The sequence below is a fragment of the Canis aureus genome, chromosome 7 (genome assembly GCF_053574225.1).
Source record: "Canis aureus isolate CA01 chromosome 7, VMU_Caureus_v.1.0, whole genome shotgun sequence".
NCBI lineage: Eukaryota > Metazoa > Chordata > Mammalia > Carnivora > Canidae > Canis > Canis aureus.
In genome coordinates this window covers 20576243-20593078 of record NC_135617.1, presented here as the reverse complement: position 1 = coordinate 20593078, position 16836 = coordinate 20576243, and positions in this window count along the sequence as shown.

Genomic DNA, 16836 nt, shown 5'->3' with positions numbered 1-16836 from the left:
GTGGTCTTTCAGGGCTGAGCCCTTCACCTGTCAATGCCATCTCCAGGTAACTGGTGTCAGAATCCAGTTAAATTAGTCAGAGGCCCAGATGGTGTCCACTGAGAATTGGAGAAGTGCATGGTGGTATTGGAAAACACTCCAGACTTATATCACATTGTTTTTTAGGAAGGACTCTGATTTTGTCCTGACACTGGACAGCCATCTGTTTCATGGGCCCCTCCCCAGCTCCAGGGTTTGGGATGTTAATCAACCTAAGCCAGTTAGGAAAACTCCACTATGCCTGACTATTCTACTTTAGTATTGGGTGTGATACAAAGGAGACCAATGAGATGTTAGGACTATGGGCTGGGAAAATCTTCCAAATAGATATGCCAACTGAGTATTCATCCTTTTTTGGGAGTTTTCATGTGAGTTGGAGAGGCCTGAATCTGCTGCAACTGCGTGTGCTTTTAGGGCGGGCCTCCCAGGAACATTTTATGTTGAAGATACTCGGTTTCACTTACCTCACATGACAAAATTGCTGTGATAAAAAAAGATTGCTCTTTTTTTTTTTTTTTTTTGATGACTGAGTAGTAATCCATCACAGTAGTCCTATATTATACCACATTTTCTCAAATCTTGCCATTTGCAACAATGTAGATGGAAATAGAGGATATTATGCTAAGTGAAATAAGTCAATCAAGGAAAGACAATTATCATATGGTCTCACTCATCTGTGGAATTTAAGAAACAAAACAGAGGATCAAAAAAAATGGGAGGAAAAAATAAAACAAGACAAAATTAGAGAGGGAGCAAACCATAAGAAGCTCTTACTAACTCTTAATCATAGGAAACAAAGAGGTCACTGCAGGGGAGAGGGATGGGGTAACTGGATGATGGACATTAAGGAGGGCACAGATGTAATGAGTAATGCGTGTTTTTTTTTAATTTTATTTATTTATTCGTGAGACACAGAGAGAGAGAGAGAGAGAGAGAGAGAGGCAGAGACACAGGCAGAGGGAGAAGAGAAGCAGGTCCATGCAGGGAGCCCGACGTGGGACTCGGTCCCAGGTCTCCAGGATCACACCCTGGGCTGAAGGCGGCACTAAACCGCTGAGCCACCCGGGCTGCCCAATGAGTAATGAGTGTTATATAAGATTGATGAATCCCTGATCTCCACCTCTGAAGCCAATAATACATTAAATGTTAATTAATTTAAATAAAAATTTAAAAATAGAGTGTTCTTAATGACTTTATTCACAGATAGATTTGTATGTATAGATTCATAAAATCACCAGAATTATTCTTTTTTTTTTTTTTTTCAGAATTATTCTTAATGTGGAAAATTAAGAAACTATGACAGGCAGTGGAGGAAGTATTTAAATGAGTCTATAATACCAGTATGCAAAAGCCCCTCTTTTCAATATTTTTTAGGATTTTATTTATTTATTTATTTGAGAGCAAGAGAGAGAGAGAGAGAGAGGTAATGAACATCAGGGAGGGAGAGAGAGAAAGAGAGAGAGAGAGAGAGGTAGATTCCCTGCTGAGGAGGTGCCCAACGTGGGGCTCAACCGTAGGACCCAGATATCATGACCTGAGCCAAAGATAGATGCTTAAACAATTGAGTCACTCAGGTGCCCTGCGAATGGCCTTCTAATGGAGTTGAGACTAAGTATCTTTTTATTTGTTTTTTATTTTTAATAATTTCACCTAAGTTCTCTTCATTTCCTTTTATGCATTGCCTTTTTCTATACTTTGGATTGTAACCTTTCATGTCTTTCTCTATGCTCATACACAAGGACATTATTTGGACATAGAAAGAGATTATAGGTACAAGGTTGGTTTTTTAAAAATAATTTTATTTATCAAAATGGGATCATATATTTTATTCTTAACAACTTCCTTTTCTAAATTAACAATTTTTACCTGCTGTAAGTCTTAGATATCTATATCACATACTGGATAAACAATAATTTGTTTAGCAATTATTCTATTTAAGAATATTGAGAACATCCCATTCTCTCCCTACTGAAAGTGCCACTATAATGAAATTCTTTGTTTATATATCCTTATGTGTCATCTATGTTTGCTGTGTAAAATGTATGATATTTTTTCTCCTCATTTTTAAAGAAAGATTTCCCTTATTGGAAAAAAGACATATATATATATTTTTTCTTTTTCAATCCCAAACCTTTTCCTCTTATAGAGAGTTGAATAAAATATATTCGAGTGTATTTACTTAGGTTTAATTGACCATAGAATATATGTTCTGAGACTACTTACCAAAGGGGCTACTACTATCTTCTTGAGATTACCCTATTGAATTTCATTGTACTTGTTCACTTGCGGAGTTAAATAAGAGATAGAAAAAAATCTGACTTTATAATACTAGAGTTCACGTTCTCCCATTATGGGATTGCCTCATGTTACATATCTCAGTACTAAATTATTTTGCAACCACTACTTTGCTATTGTGAGCCCACAACTCAGTTCAAGTTCTTTATTGTTATTTCATTCAAAGACAATCTGACCTCAAATCTCTTGGTATTTAATAACTTCTTCCAGTTTACATAGAGACAAAATTTAAAAAGTACTCATTGATGATAAGTAGTGTGGTTTCTTTTCTCATCTCTTCAGTTTCAAAGTCAGCACTCAGAACCAACACTGTATTCTTATGAGGTATCTATTCTTCTGAAGAGACAGGTGTGAAACAGCAGCCAGACCAGCTGTGGAATTGGCAATGTTTCTGAAAAATGTTGCTTTGGTAAAACAGGAGGACATAAAGATAGTTCAAGGGGAGTCCAGGGAAGCCTTTTGTTTATTAGTTTATTCCTTCTGTATTAGTCCTGGAGCTTGTGACTAGCAGACACATAATTACAGTTGGCATTTTCCATGATAAGGTTGGCAAAGAGGCTACAATGGAGCGTCTCTCCTTTTTGGCCAGAAGCAGCCATGTTGGCAGGCTACCGCATAAAGGGTTGCCTGCCTTCTTTATCCACTCTTGTGACAAAGAGATCAGTGTCATCTGTCAGTCTGGCACCTTTCAGAAACACAAAATCCACACACATATCAGAGATTGCAGAGAATCTTCGTGATTGTGTGAAGCAGTAATCTGGAGAGATGAGACTTCTCAAGATACAGGATACAGCACAGTGTGGAAAATTGAAGTGACATGGCTGTTGAGAGGGTTCATTCCTAATGCTGGAGTGACTTATGATACGTTGAAATGAAATAGAAGACCCAGGCACATGAACAAAGTAAAAGAAAAGATAGGATACACACCTTACTCCTCACACCGGGCAGTCTAGTATGTGGTTATCTTTAAAGCTGATACATCTTAATGAAAGGATGGCTGAAATTGAACCTGCTTGATAGCAGAATATCGTGGTGTATAAAAGCAGAATCATTTACTACATAATGCCCTGTTGAGCATAATAGGCAAAGGAATATTAACCCTAATATTTTTAATATTGACTTAGCTGTCAGAGAGCCCTGAATTATAGGAGAAACTTTGCAGTTATCTAATCAAAACCCAGGAAATTGACACCCTTTGTCTCTGTTTTTGTTTCTTTTTTAAGACTGGTGAAATTGAAATACTCCTTAAGATTACAGAGATAAAATATAATGATTCGAATAATATCTAATAGGTATTTACTGGTGATCTAAATTCATTCTGACATGTCTATGCAATGCATTACATAGAATATTAAAAGCCAGTTTTTAACAGGAGATTCAGGTCAAGGTAAAATTATATGTTAAATGTAGAAAACATAGAGGGTAGTAATTCAGGTATCGGACTTGAGAATGAGTCAATGTCATTTAAAATTCCATTTTCATCATTTACTGTCTGTGGAACTTTAAACAGGTACCCTTTCTGTGCCGATTTTCTCATCTACAGAATGCTTGAGAATAATTACAATAATCAATGTCAAATGATTATTATCAATAATCAATGTCAATGCCTTAATCAATGTCAAATCTTAGAACAAAGCCTGAGGCATAACAGGTGCCCAGTAAATATTAGCAAATATTGCTAGACAATTTGTCTTCACCAGGCCCAGTCTCCATCTTATCTTCCATTCTCTGTTGCTTAAATTCTTGGTTACTCTGTATCACCATCAGCACTTGTAAGAAAGAAAGGTCAAGAAAGATTCTATTCTTTTCTTAAAATTTAAGTCAATGTGTTACCCTCTCAGTGCTATTTAACTCTTGAGGGTTTTTTTCCCTCTAATCATACAATTAAACATTTGCCATCTGTCACAGATATGGCAGCAGCCCTGAATGACTTGGAAAGGTATTTCAAGCCCAAAGGTGTGATTTCATACCACAGAGTAGATAGTCCTACTTTACTAATTCCACTGACACAGACAGCCTGCTCCATCCAAACACTCCCAGGAATGTAAAGCAGATATCAAAGACTTAAAATGAGGATTTGTGTGTGTTTGTGTGTGTGTGTGTGTGTATGTATGTGTATGTTTAAAATCAAAATTTGACAATGGATTTTTAATTTGTGCTCTTTTATTTAAATTTTTTTCACATCTAGTGTTATTCTATAGAGATGTTTTAAATTAAATTCTACCCCCTTCTCTAGCTTTCTAAAAGATATAAAGTAAAAAACCAAAAAATTAGTTCACCAAACTATCACCCAGTGACAATTTTCTTTCAAGTAATTCAATTAGTCTACTTTTTAATCCCTCATTGTCGATTAAATCTATTCATTCTTTTCTGTGTAGATCTGCATGGCCATATGCAGCAGCACTTAAACGTACGTGGCTACAAGAGCTTAAGTTTGGCTAGTACAAATTGAGATCCAAGAGTAAAATATATACTATATTTTGCAGACTTAGTTTGAAAGCATGTAAAATATATCATTAATAATTTTTAGGTTGTTATGTTGAGAACATTCTGTTTGGGTTAAAAATATATCATAAAATTTATTTTATCTATTTATCTTTTTAAAAATATGACCTCTAGAAAATTGAAAAGTATATACAGGTTTGAATTTGTGGTTTTCAACTATTTCTATTGAAGAGTGCTGCTCTAAACTGATAAAAGGGAAACACCTTAAAACACACACACACACACACACACACATCAACTGGAATCTTAAAATAAAAATTTAGAAGAAAAATTTAATTCCAAAATTCCATTTCTATATGTCATAGAGTATTTCTTTTGTTAAAAACAACTATGGAAACTAAATTTATTACTCAGCCATCAAAAATTGTTTGAAGATATCAGAGAACTACTGAGTAAATCCATACTTGAGAGCAGAATCCTAGGAGGAAGGTCATTACAGAGGAGTAAGCTGAAATAAAAGAGTTAGAGAATACACTGGCCTCTCCTGGAAACCAGGGAAACCAACAGAACTTCGGACGGCCTTTTAAAGGTGTAGAAAGACAAAAATTGGAGTTTAGAACTTTTAAGCATCTAGGATTTGAAGTTGAAGATTTTGGAGAGGAAGAAATAACAAAGAAGTGAACCCAACACTAGTGAATTTCCACTTCAGATATTTGCCAAATTTTTAAACTGTTCAAGGCTAAAGACTAAGAAGTTAAGCAAACAGTGTCTAAAAAGTAGAATGAGGTTGTTGGCTACTTTATGATTCCAAGGAATTAAAAAGTGGGCTTTTAGGAGATGATGAGGAGGAAGAACCATAATAACTTCAAGCTCTCCACTGGGACCCCTAGAGGACCAAACCCTATTGAGGAGAACCAGAGTTTGATAGTCTTATGAAAATTTTACCCAGTCTAAGTAGGTAGAGCCCCCATTCTATAAATCTGCCAGACGGGTATCAACTCACTGGAGATAGTACCACTTAGAACCAATTTTTTCACACCAACTGAGCTATTTGATTAAAAATTACTAAGTACTTTAAGAAATAGAGACCAAAGTGGGAAAAGTAGATAAAAAAACAGGCCTACAGATGACCCATGCTGTAATCTGAATGAGTTCCCCCAAAATTCATATGTTGAAATCTAATCTCTAACTGATGGTGTTAGAAGGTGGGACCTTTGAAGATTACTGGGTCATGAACCCTCAGGAATGGAATTTTTTTTTTTTTTTATTAAAAAAGAAAAAAAACTCCAGAAAGCTCCCTTGTCTCTTCCGCTATATAAAGACATAGTGATAAGATACCCATTAGGAAGTGGGCCCTCACCAAACACTGGATCATTGTGATGCATTGATCTGGGTCTTTCCAGCTTCTAGAACTGTGAGAAATAAATTTATGTTATTTATAAGCTACCCAGTTTATGGTATTATCTTCTAACAGCCCAAATGGATTGAGACAATCTAATGGGTAAAGTTATCAGATACAGTCTCTAATTAACAACTTAAAGGAAATATAGATGACAGATACAGAAATTAAGAATCAAATGGAAACTCTAGAAGTAAAAATGCAATTACAGAAATTAAAAAACTCAATAGATGGATTTAATAGAAGGAGATAGGCTTAGTGAGCTCTAAAATAGGTCAATGGAAAATATCAGACTTACTCAAGAGAGCAAAAATGATGGAAAATATGCAAAAGAAGGTAAGAGACATATGGGTCTTGATAAAATGTTCCAATAAGAAGTATCAGTGGAGTCCTGGAAGAAGAGGAGAAAGACCACAGGCAGTAATCATATTTAAACAGTCACTGGCTGAGAATTTTCCAAAACTGTCAAAAGATATCAGACCTCAAAGGCAAGAATCCTACCAACCCGACTAGGATAAATATAAAGAAAATCATGTTAGGTACATCATAGTAAAACTTTGGAAAAACAAAGACAGAGGGATAATCTTAAAAGTATGGGGGTTCAGGGTTGAGGGGCAGGAGCTAGGAGACCATTCACTTGCTGCAAGCAGGAAAGAATAGAACTTGGCAAATTGGGAGGCTGGATGAAATTAGGCATCAAAAGAATTCTGCAAAGCTCATAATTCAACATACTTGGAAAGGCTGCTGCGGATTAACATATGCCACATGCAACTCTCAAACTAATCCACACAGGAAAATGGTCAGTTAGCTGTAACAAATTATAGTCATTACATGGGTGCACAAGATTCTCAGTTCTCTGTTCACTATGGGGACAATATCTATCCGAAAGAAAGTGAAATAATAAATGACAATTAAGAAAGATGATCTATTTTTAAACCATTTCATTAGTTTTTTTAAATTGCCATAATTTTAGGCATATGTTACCAGCAAATGCTGGAAATTTCCTTTGAGAGGTGTCGAGATGGAACAGCTATTGTAATAACATGACTTGAACTTCCTGTTTGAATAAGGGCGATTGAACAGTTAACTCAGCCTTACAAACAACATCGTAACCTAAATCCTTCACGAACTGCAAAAAGTTTTACCGAATTTACTTTCTCTATTCATGTTTGTTCATAACTTCCTCTGACAATAAATGCTATGAGTGCCTATTTTGCTGCAGCAATTATGAACAAACCCAGAGCAGGGCAGAAAGTTTTCTCCATGAAATAATACTGAGAAACACCAATAATAGGCAGAGGAAAATAAAAGGCAAGATGCATATGGCCATAAACATGTATGCCTATCACTGTACACTCTAAGTGTGTCCATTCCATCATGGCCCCCTATGCTGTGATGCCTGAACCATGTGGTCCATTGTGAGGTGAGTTCATTGTGTGGTGGCCTTACCCCTTCTGATTTTAATAGTCTTCAACATCTCTCCCTTGGCTGTTTGTTCATTTTTTCATCCACTTATTCTGCAAACATTTATTGAGCATCCTCTGTATGGTAGGCACTACTATAGACATGGAGCCTATATAGAAGAGACAAGGTCATTGAGCAAAAGGCATGGTGCGTTAGATACTGATTAGCGTGGTGGAAAAAAATTAGGTAAAGAAGAGGTCAGAAATTGATGGGACACAATGTTAGACAGGGTAGCCAAGGTAAGAAGGTAATGATAAAGACTCAGCAGAATTGAAGGAGTGGAGAAACTGGGAGCAAGCATTCAAGTCAAAGAGTCCAGTAAATGCAAAGGCCTTGGGGCAGGGGCAGAGCTGGGATATTCAAGCATAAGGAGGCTCAGGGACTAGGGAAGAGGCAGCTTAGGGCACGTAACAGGAGACACGATCAGCAAAGTACCTGAAACAAAGTTCCTAAAGGGCCTTGTTAAGTGATTGAAGAGCTTTGGATTTTATTCTGAATGAGATGGGATGCCACTGGAGAGTCTTGCACAGAGGAGTTCCGTGACTGAAGTTGGATTCTAAAGGTTCATTCTGGCTGTTTTGTGGAGGACACAGGTTGAGGGGGGCATGAGAAGGAGCAAGGGGACTAGTTAAGAGGTTATTACAATGATCCAGACGTAAAATAACGACACCTTAGTTTAGAGTGGTACTGGTACAGATGGTGAGCGATCATTGGATTCTGGATATATTTCACCCATAGAGTCAATATATTTTGCTGATGTTGTTGGCTAAGAGGAAAAAAAAAGGAGTTAGGGATGACCATAAGGTTTTTCGTATAAATAGCTGAGGAAAATGTAGTAGGCATCTGCTAAAATGGAAATTGCAGGAGGGGCAGATTTGGGAGATCTCGGTTTGGGACATGCTAAGTACGTATCTTATTTTGCATGTCCTATGGCAAAGAATTCAGAAGGGAAAGCAATTTAAAAGTAAATACTCTTTGTAATTTTCCACAATTAATTATTTAGATTCATAAAGTAAGTTATTAGAAGACACTCTCTTGGGTTTGGCTGCCCAGCATACTGTTATCCCCATCTTCTCACTGTGTTAAAACTATCTTTCTAGACCAGAGGAGAGGTCCACATGATCCAGCCTTGTACAGTCGTAGAACCTTATGCTCTTTGATCATGTGATGTGGCCCAATAGAATGTCTTTCTGCTATTGATATTTTGATACTGTGAGTCAAGGGGAATACATTCACTTTCTCTGAGGTTAACAATTTGGGGTCTTGTAAATCTGCAGCTGCCAATCCCCTTCTTCCTTGATTGCATATCCTGCTGTAGCAGGAGACCATAAAGACAATGGACAGCAGAAGGACTGTTGGAAGGCTTGGAGGCCCTATACCAGCCTCTACTAAACAATTTCACCTTAGAACTTCACAGTTACTTGAGCTGATAAATTCCTCTTCTTTCCCTTCCCCTTTCTCCTCCTCCTCTCCTTTTACCTCCTCCTCCTTCTTTTTTGATTAAACTATTTTGAGTTAAACTTCTCTCATATGCTACCAACACAAATAGGATTTTTTTCCAGAACAACAAAAGAGGGGTCTTTAGAGATTTATTCATTTCTACATGTAAAAACTGAGACATGTCAAGCTAATGAGATTTCTTTTGCTATTTTTTTTCCAGAACTTCCTTAAGAAACAACAACTAAGATTTTGCCTTACAAAAATAGGTGCTATTTTTTTTATTAATGACTTATTCCGATTCTTCTCAGAGCCAACTTTCAACCATCTATGTAAGTGGAAGACAAAATTATTAAAATAAAATTATATCCACCAGAAAACTTCTAATCTACATTAAAATCAACTACTTTTATTCTCTATCTTAAGATATTTTTATAGAAATTCCAAGTTTTAGACGTTAAATATATATATAAGTGGTGAATCTGGTCTTGCCTGTCTCATTTGTAAGTTATGTAATAATAATTTACCAAGGATATTGTCATTCTTCCTTTGCTGAAAAGATCAAACTTAGGATGGAAGTGACCATAGAAAGAAGACATACCTGGGGTTCACTGAGTCCATAGATTTTAGAATTTGTTTGTAATGATTAAGAATTTATTGTGTTAATGATCAAGAGCCCAGAAAACATTTTAAGAGAAACTGAGTTAAAATTAACTCAGTAGTAGATTCTTAGCTAAACTTTGGATTGCTATTATTATTCTCAATCTTCAGCTTTCTACAGTTTATAATTATTTATTATTTATTGTATCAGCTGGTAGATAGCTTGCCTTCTCAGTTCAACTATTCAGCACATGCTTGAAATTCTTTTTACATATGGGTTAGTTATTTTATAAATGTAACAATGTCTTGGAGGTTGGTCTAAAAAGCTGGGACTTTTGTTTCATGCTCTTCACAAGCCACCAAAATGCATGCATTTATTTCTGTCAGTAAATTCAATAAAGAATTTTTTAAAAATCAAATATGAACGAACACTCCTGAAAATGTCATCTCATGTTTTACTGGAGCAAAATTCTACCTTTTTTAGTTCTAAAAGTAAACTGTCTTTGCCCCCAAAGGGGACTGTTGCCAGATGAGGCTAAATTAAAAATAAACCGTTTTAGGTAATATTCAGCAGAGCAAGTATGACTCTAAAGGAGCGAGATTACTTCCCAGCTTTGCTCCTAAGATTGAGAGTGAAGATCATTCCCAGTGTCCTTATTGAAGATGCTTAACACAAATACAGTTCATGTCTGGAGGGGGGATAACAAAGATACCTTTATTTTAGGATTCCATGACTTGGAGACATCAACATTTTCTTCTAATTTAGTTCAATTCTTGAGTAACTCTGTAAGTCTAAGGATTAAAATGCCAAAAAGAAAATGAGAGGAGGCCTAAGATAGAGTGAGCTGTAGTTTAAACAAGAAGAGAGGCCCTGTGCATTATCTTCATGTGAATGGAGATCCCTTGGATAATGCCTACAGATTGGATAGGAAAAAAAGCTTTGCACACAGCCACCCATTGTTCAGTCTTTGTTAGGACCAAAATAAGTGGAGACTTGCTTTTCAGGCCCACTCTGTGAGGACTGAAGAGAGGAATGCCATTGGATCCCAACAGCGTTTGATGTCTTCATTTTCCAAGACTCCTCTGAGAGAGATCTGGCAGACAGGGGAAGTCTACATAGAGAAAAGGCTCCTCCTAAACCAAGTCACTTCCCTGATAATGAGCACTGGAGCACTTCTATTATGATAATGTGCTTCCCTTGTCATCTTAGAGCTAAGAGAGCTGTGATGACATCACATGATCTGTAATGAAAACCAGTGCAAGGAAGGGAAGAGGAAAAGAGTCCCAGAAACCATGAAATTCCCCAGAAGGCCAAAAGTGCACCAGACAGATATGTGACATGTTACATTAGGCAAGAATGGAGAAATTACTGAAACTTTTAAGCCATCATCTCTGACTTCTGTCCAATTAGCCCATCCCCCTTGAAGGGTAGGAAATGGGAAAGTGAGAGATGCAGATAATTAACTATTACAAGTTTTCCGGGTTGGCTACCTGTGAGGATTTAGCCATTTTCTTAGAGGTAGGACTTTGGCATACTTCATCCTTTATACGACTATTGATCTAGATTCAGAGATTTTTAGTTTTCGAAATATGATCATATCGTAATTTCAAATATATTGTAAAGATGCACTTCTAAAAGCCCCCGAATTTGTGTCAGACAGCCATTTTATAGCTCTCTAGATTTCCACCACTCAGCAAAAATTACTGGCCTTAGAAAAAGCCAAGTTCATTGTCTTGTAAAATACTGTGGGTATTTATATCACAGCGTGATAAATCTCAGAGAGAAGAGAAAGCGGGTATGAGATTTTTAGATCTATTACACCATTTAACTCAAAGAATGTTTATATGACCCACTGCACAAAGTTTAAATACATGAGGCAGTTTTGATTGTTAACTCCCTGAACTTGCTGGCGGAGCAAAGTGAGACAAGACATTTCTAAACAGTGTGCTCTGGTATTGTTATCTGCTAGAAGGCACTTTCTGTCTTGTCAGCTGCTTCAGACATCTGCTCAGCTCCATAAAACCTGCACACAGCATGGGTCATTTTTGTTTGTTTGGAGCTGAGGAGCATTAAGTATTAGTTGACTGTAAGTTAGCTCTGTTACTCAAAGTTAGATAAGACAAGAGAATTTTAGTGATAAAGTCAGTTCTCAAGAAAAAAGTTTGCGTAATCTACAGTCTGTTTCCTAGATATATTTCCATTTTTAAAAAGTTTATGTTATAGCATGTAATTTTATATTACAGTAATTTGAACAGTAAAGAAAATGCTTCATCCTAATTTTCCACATAACTACCAGCTCATTTTAAAGTATTTTCATATAACGACTTGCACACTATTTAAATATATAGCAACATGAAATGTTGCACTTTATCATTTTCCATTAATACGTTATTTCCTATGTTGCTTTTTCCTTCCTAGAGCAGCATTTCAAATTTCTGCATCATACGGAGATAAGAAAATTCACTTACTCATTACCCTATTGTTGATTTTTTTCAGTTGGGCAGTGCTTCCGTGGGGCCCAGTTGTGAGCTAATCTTATGCTTGCTTTTTATGCTTTTAGCTGTTCTTTCCCAGATTACACACCCAAGCAAATTTCTCTTCATTTTATTTAAAAGCAAAAACAAAACCAAAAAAATGCCTAATTCACATATTAGCATTTGGACAAATTACTGGGTGTATTTTTTATTAGCCTTTAAAGCATACGCATGATAAAATGCACCCAAGATGTGTGTTAGTATTCCAGTGCTATGATTTCGGTACAATTCTGTCCTGGGGCTCACAAATACAGCCAGACTCACTTGGTATGTTCATTTATCAGAAGGATTCCTGCCAGGCAGGGGAATTAATCCTGCTTGGGAAGAATGGGTACAGGATTATGATAACTAGGGTCTTCCTTTTGGCTTAGAAAGAGAACTGATCCAGCTGTAGTTCTAGGGAAAACTTGCAAAGGTAAAGATTCTAAATTTAGATAGAATATATAATTAGACCTTTAAAGCTGTATGGACAAGGTAACCTTTATCTTTTGGACCCTCCCAACCATCTCCCTTCATGTCTTTCTCTCTTATTCTCTTCACCAGCCACTTTCTATTTGTTGAATCCTCGGTCCTGCTATTGTTGTTCTTGGGGAAATTGAAGGTTTGGCAGAGGTGAGTTACTACTCTTCATCTTGATCCCACTGCTACCAGGCCTTACTTAAATCCCCTTTCTACTGAGGCGGGTCAAAATTTGGCTCCTGCTCTTTGTTCTGAAGTGGCTAGCTACCAAGGATGTGGGCAGTAGGGCCAGAATAGAGCTGGGATGTTATCCTGGAGACTGACAGCAAGGACATATCTCCAGGGGCAACTGGGTTGCTCAGTGGTTGAGCATCTGCCTTTGGCTCAGGTCACAATCCTGGGGCCCTAGGATCGAGTTCTGCATCAGGCTGTCTGCAGGGAGCCTGCTTCAACCTCTGTCTATGTCTCTGACTCTCTTATCTATTCTCTCATGAATGGATAAATAAAATCTTTTTTTTTTTTTAAAGGCACCTCTCCATCTTATCAAAATCCCAGCATGAGAACATAATATAACCCCAGACATCATGGAAATAGGGTTGAGCTCATGTATTTTAAACAGAGATCAAGACTATAGCCTTAAACAGCCTTAACCAACAAAGGTCATTTTTTTGAAGATGTCATTTATTAATTTTTAGAGAGAAAGAGTGCCTAGGGGCATAAAGGGTGGAGTAGAAGAGGAGGAAGAGGGACAAGCAGACTCCACCCTGATTGGGGAGCTCTACCTGGGGCTTGGTCCCATGACCACAAGATCAGGACCAGAGCCGAAATCAAGAGTCTGACGCTCAATTGACTGAGCCACCCAGGTGCCCCAATCATTTTGAATTCAAAAAGGTGTTTATTCTTTAAAAAATAATTTAAAACTTTAAGATGCCCTAACTTAAACTCATCAATTATGTAAGAATGTGAGAAGTTCCCTGTTATTTGCTGAATGTAATATGGGCAACCCAATGGTCTATCTGTGATATTACTATCATACAAACATTGTGTGTCAACATTGGTTTGCTTCAGTGCTAACATTCACATCTTACAGTAAATCATCTTCTCTTGACTTACGAATAATCTCTTGATCTACTTTTCCCTCAGTTACTGCAATACTTTGCTCCCCTTTTTAGTAAAACTTCTCCCTAGAGTTGTCCATATGGCTTTCCTCAATTCCGTGCCTCTCCTTTTATCTTGGATACAACTTAGCCATCCTTTTACCTCAGCATCTGCTTGTAACTGCCTTGTCAAGGCCACTCATGATGTCCAGACTGATCAACCTTCTGCTACTTCTCACTGTTTTAGTCTAGACTCAGAGTTTAGTTCAGTTTCCCTCTTTTCTTCATGAAACATTTCTTCACTTCATTTTCAGGACACAATATTTTCCTGATTTCCATCCTACCTGATGATATTGCTGGCCCTCTTCATCTCTCAGACCTTCAAATCTAACATTAGAACATACCAGTTTTAATCCCCTGATCCGGTAGTCGTTTTTGTCTACACTTACTTCCTTGTTCACCTGTCAGTCCACAGGCTATAAATACCATGCGTCCATTGATGACTCCCAACTTCACACCTCCATCCCAGCCCTCTTTCGATTTCCAGGCTTAACCACTTCACTTGGAAGAAAAATACATAACTCAAAATTAATTGATCTGGAACGAAACTCCTGGTATTCCCTCCAAAACTCTTCTTCCTCTCATATTCTTCATTATTTCAGTAAATGATAACTCTGTCTTCAATGGTACAGACAAAACCTTTGAAGTCATCATTGATTCCTCTCACTCACAAAGTCCAAATCTGTCAACAAATCATATGGCTCTACAAAATGTATTCAGAAACTGGGGCACCTGGTTAAGCATCTGAGTCTTGATTTTGGTTCAGGTCATGATCTCAGGGTCATGAGATCAAGCCCCACATTGGGCTCTACACTCAGTGGGGAGTTGGATTGAGACTCTTTCTCCTTCTGCTTCTGCTCCTCCCCCTTCTTCTCTCTCTCTTTCTCTCTCTAAAAAAAAAAAAAATGTATTCAGAAACATACCACTTCTCATCACTACTGCTATTACTATCTGGTATAAGCCATCAACACATACCACCTGGATTATTATAATAGTACTCGAAGACTATAATAAGATGGATTTGTATTAAATAATTTAGATAAATAATATAAGGAAGTCGGAAAATATCACACCTCTATTCAACCCAGAGGGTCTTCCCTTCTTAAAGTCTAAATTCCTTACCATAGGGATCCCTGGGTGGCACAGCGGTTTGGCGCCTGCCTTTGGCCCAGGGCGCGATCCTGGAGACCCGGGATCGAATCCCACATCGGGCTCCCGGTGCATGGAGCCTGCTTCTCCCTCTGCCTGTGTCTCTGCCTCTCTCTCTCTCTCTCTCTCTGTGACTATCATAAATAAATAAAAATTTAAAAAAAAATAAAAATAAATAAATAAATAAATTCCTTACCATGACTTATAAAAACATCTTCCACTTTCTCTTGTTTATTTGCCTCCTTACTACACTCCATTATGTTCTTAAAACTGCCTTAGTGAAGAATTTTAGCTTTATTGTCTCCCCAGCCTGGAATATCTGTCTCCAAGATGCCACATGGCTCATTCCCTTTCTTCCTTTAAGGCTCTGTTCAAATGTCACCTTCTCAGGAAAGCCTTCATGATCACTCACTGAAATATACACTTCTCATTCCTCCAACAACTCTCCCCATTTTCTACTTTATTTTTCACCATTTGCCCTCGTATATATTTTCTTACCTGTCTCTCTCCACTTAAAAATAGGTTCCATGAGGAGCATCTGGTTGGCTTAGGTAAATATCCAATGCTTGGCTTCAGCTCAAGTCATGATCTCATTTTCCTGGGATTGAGTTCCATGACATTAGGGACTTCAAACTCAACACAGAGTGTGCTCAAGATTCTCTCTCTCTGCCCCTCCTTCCTGCTCATGCACTCTCTCAAATAAATAAGTAAATAAAATCTTTAAACAAAATAAAAACAGTAATAGATTCCATGAATAAAAAGGGCTTTCCTTTTATTCATTATCATATCCTCACAACCTATGATAGTGCCAGGCATTTAGCAGGCACTTGATAAATACTTGTTGACTGAATATATAAATAAATAAAAGGTAGAGGCAAAGATCAGGAAACTATCTCAATAGTCTAGGTGAGAAATTATGGTGGCTTGAAAGAGGTGGTAGCTGTGGAGATCTTGCTAGATTTTAGAGGAAAAGCTAGCAAGAATGTTGGGATTCTTATTACTGCTATTTTTCTCACCATAGAAGTATAAATCTGTATTGTACTTGAATGCATCAATATTGGGGATTCCTTAATGTGAGGCTCCTCCTTAAGAACTTGATGTGCTCTCAATGTGCCCATAAAATTCTGATTGTTAGTCTAGAGATCTAAGGACCAGACTCTGAACTAGTGTTGTCAGATAAAATGCAGGATACACAGACATATTTGTATTTCAGATGAACAAGGAATAAAATTTAAGTATGCCCCAAATATTACATAGTACATATTCATACTAAATCTACATATACATATAAATATACGTATAAATATTATATACATACTATATATACACGATATAATATGTACATATATGTATACACACATAACTCAAATATTGCATGGGATATATTTATACTAAATATGCATATTATAAACATATATGTGTAATGTGTATATATATATATACACATATACACTATGCATACTGAACGTGTGTGTTGTTTATGTCAAAACAAATCAAACCATCCTTTTAAATTTAACTTTATATATTTATTTGTTTGTTTATTGCTAAAGATGACAACCTTAACCTGGGCTACTGAAAATTCTTTAAAGTAATGAATGCTACTTTGAGTATCCTTTGAGGAAAAAAAATTCTAGCTTTTTGTTGATAAGAATAAACTGAGGGAGCCCTATTTTTTCCCCTCAGACATTTATTTTATTTGGCAGTGATAGGGGCTATGAAAGTTCAGAGCCATAGTTTAATTGTCTTTAATTTCATTTACTTTTTTTAAAAGATTTTATTTATTTATTTGTGAGCGAGAGGGAGAGCACACATGTACAAGCAGAGGGAGGGGCAGAGGGAGAGGGAGAAGCAGACTCC